Here is a 3784-nt window from a genome sequence, read left to right as displayed (position 1 = left end):
AGAAGAAGAAGAAGAAGAAGATTATCCAGATGCATTTTTCCATTTAATTTTCAGAAGTATTTTCGGGGATTAGACAAATGCCCTGTCATGTTGTTATCGTTAGGTGCCATCGAGTTGACTACCACTCATAGTGACCCTGTGAACAGCAGATCTGAATCTTACCCTATCCTGCACCCTCTCCACAATCTCCTCTGTGCTGGAACCCATTGCTGCAGTGACTGTGCTAATCCATCTCCCTAGGGGTGAGACCCTCTACCTTTCCCAGCATGGTGGCTTTTTCCAGGACTGGTTGCTCCAGACAACATGAGCAAAGCATATTAGATGAAGTTTCACCATCCTCGCCATAAAGAAACACTATACACTTTCTCCGGGACATATCTGTTTCTTTTGACAGTGCATGGGATATTCAACACTCTTTGCCATCACCACAATTCAAAGGAATAGCCCTGCCTGATTACCCTTGACAATCCTATAGCCTATGTGTCTAGTGACATTACGGAGCAAATGAGTTTGACTTGACATATTTTCTTAGTTATTCAGTGCTATTATTGATCATCTCTTTATTTTCTAAATACACCATTGTTTCCACATACCTGTGTGTTTGCATCACCTGAAAGAATATTTTCTCTCTCAAACAGCTACTTTATTGGATAAGACAATTGCTGCAAAATCACCATGGTTTCTACGCAAAGTCCAGAGTGTCCCAAAGATACTATGATTTGAAAAAAATATCTTTATGGTTTTGTTACTATGAAAAGGGAGAGCAATATTTAATAAGAAGTGCAGATATAATTTTTTGAGTGCCTATTATACTATGTTGTTGTTGTTGCTATTGCTGTTGTGTACCATCAAGTCAGAACCAACTCATACCCAACCTTTCAGCAGGTTTTCAGAGGCTGTAAATCAAACAAGAGGAGATTGATGGCGAAGAGTGTTGAATATCCCATGCACTGTCAAAAGAAACAGATATGTCTTGGAGAAAGTGTATAGTGTTTATGGCGAGGATGGTGAAACTTCATCTAATATGCTTTGCTCATGTTGTCTGGAGCAACCAGTCCTGGAAAAAGCCACCATGCTGGGAAAGGTAGAGGGTCTCACCCCTAGTGAGATGGATTAGCACAGTCAGCTGCATAGCAGCTGATAGACTTGAACCATGTTCCTTTGATCTGGCAGCACAACTGCTTATCACTAAGCCACCAGACAGGTACTTTATGCACCTATCTGATTTAATGCTTATAAGCCTGCAAAAAAAAAAAATCTTTGACTTCCCTTTTCATGAGCAGTGCAGCTCATAAAGTTAAATATGCTTAGACACATTTAAATGGCCTTTGATGATCCCCACCCCCTGGTAAGCAAACTCTGGTGTAATTTTCTCCTTTGAGTATGGGCTGGAAGTAGGGAATTCCTTCTCTTAAACAGAAGAAACAAAATGAATATTACTTCTGAGATCAGAGTATAAAAGGCTGTGACTTCTATTTTGCTCACATTTTCTCTGTGCTTCTTTCTCTGAGTGAAGCCAGTCACAATATTGTAAATAGCTCTAGGGAGAGGTCCATATGACAAGGAGGCGACAGAGCCTCTGGTTCACAGCCGGCTGCGGAGTGAATGAACTAGGGAGGGATCCTTCCCCAGGTGAGCTGGGCTCTTATGCTAGTCTAGTAGACACTTTCCTGAATGTAATCATTAATAATGAGATGCATGTTGTAAAAGTAAAGTAAATCCTTTAAGTATGAAGATCAATGGTTACAAAAGCCAGGGGGTGGAGTGTGGTGTAGTAGGTTTCTTTTTCAAAATGAGTTTCCTAACTCATCATCTTTGACTTTTGCTGTATATCTGGGTGGAATTATGCTAGTGATATGAAATAAGTGAATAGCACATTTTGGGTGAGAACATGCAAACAAGGAGTGTTAATTATTGATGGTAGACAAAGCATGGAAACACTGCATGGCTCAAAATTTAAAATGGTGTAAGCCAGAAATGCGTCCTATCTCCATACCTTTTCAGTTTATATTCAGAACGGATTATCCAGGAGGCTGGTCTCTATGAGGAAAAATGTGGCATCAGGATTGGAGGAAGACTCATCAACAATCTGTGTTATGCAGATGACACAACCCTGCTTGCTAAAACTTAAGAAGACGTGAAGCGCTTGCTACAGAAGGTCAATTACTGCAGCCTTCAATATGAATTGAACCTCGACACCAAGAAGACAAAGATTCTCATCACTGGGCTGATTGACAGCATCATGATAGATGGTGAAGAGGTTGAGATTGTTAACTGCTTCAGTTTGCTTGGCTTCACAATCAACACTGTTGGTACCAGCATCCAGGAAATGAAAAGACAAATTGCACTGGGAAAGTCTGCTGTCAGGGACCGCTCCAGAGTACTGAAGAGCAATAATGTCAGACTGGAGACTAAGGTGCACCTAATTCAGGCTGTGATCTTCACAATTAACCGCTATGTCTTGCAGAGCTGACCAATGACTAAGGAAGATGTTGTTATATGCCATCAATTAATCTTTGACCCATAGCCATAATCTTTGCAATTACTTTCTATGCATCAGGAAGCTGGACAATGACTAGGGATGATATAAGGAGAATTAATGCCTTTGAGATATGGTGCTGTAGAAGAGTATTGAATATACTATGGACTGCTAGGAGAACTGTTGTTGTTATGTGCCATTGAGTTGCTTGCGACTCATAGTGACCTTATGTACAACAGCCCTAAAACCCTGCTGTATCCCTTGCCAACCCCATTGTCTCCAACACACCTATCCCCATTACCCCAGTGACAGAATCAATCCATCTCATCGAGGGTCTTCCTCTCCTGTGCTTCCCTCCATGCTCTAGAGATTGTAAAACCAGGATGCTCTTTGAAGGCAAGGATTCTGAAGCTTTGTCTGACATACTTTGGACGTGTTGCAAGGAGGGACCAGTCGTTGGAGAGGGATGTCGTGCTCAGGAGGGTGAAGGTACAGCTGAAGAGAGGAAGACCCTCAATGAGATGGATTGATTCAGTGACTGGGGTAATGGGGGTAGGTATGTCAGAGACAATAAGATTGGCACAGGATAGGGCAGATTTAGGACTGTTGTACATAGAGTTGCTATGAGTCGCAGGCGACTCAATAACACATAACAACAACAACAACAATAACAGCAACAGGTTTGGCTAGTACTGACATATTGCCAGGCTTAAATGAACAGGTTTAGAGATAGAAGATTGGAATCTTCCCATCAGCAAGATAAAAAAGACAGAGAATTTAGATCTCATTCTTTGGAGCTAGAGCTTTCTCTGCATTAAATATCTGCCAGAAGCAGCAGAGAACCAGAGCCCTTTGTGATACAGAGCTGACCCGGGATTTTGCTGCTCCACAGATCCAGAGCCAGAGAGGCCTCTGCACAAACTTGTTTGAGGACTAAGTGGGGAGACGCCATAATTTGCAGGATTAGTCTTTGCAACACTGGTCTAAAGTTTCAAGGCTAAAGGCTAGAGGGGCCTGTAAGCATATGTGAGTCACTCTCCTGACTGAAGAATTGGATCCTGTTTCCAATAACTTTCCTAATAAAACCCATGACTTTGAGTTCTGTGTGGCCATTGCAATGGGTTAATGGACTCAGTCCAGAAGTCGAGCAGTGAGAGTCCTGAGGGACTGTTGGTATTAGAATTTATAGAAGTGATTGCAGAGTGTAGGAATCGGTCTGATTCTTCTTCTGTGGATGTGTAGATAGGGACTTGTGGGGCTAGAGGAGATCAGATGCAGCCACCCTCATGCTGTCTACTCTCTTTT

The sequence above is a fragment of the Elephantulus edwardii genome, unplaced genomic scaffold (genome assembly GCF_000299155.1).
Source record: "Elephantulus edwardii isolate Elephantulus edwardi_28Jun2011 unplaced genomic scaffold, EleEdw1.0 scaffold00093, whole genome shotgun sequence".
Lineage (NCBI taxonomy): Eukaryota > Metazoa > Chordata > Mammalia > Macroscelidea > Macroscelididae > Elephantulus > Elephantulus edwardii.
The sequence above is the reverse complement of the archived record's forward strand: the minus strand, read 5'-3'. Positions refer to the sequence as shown.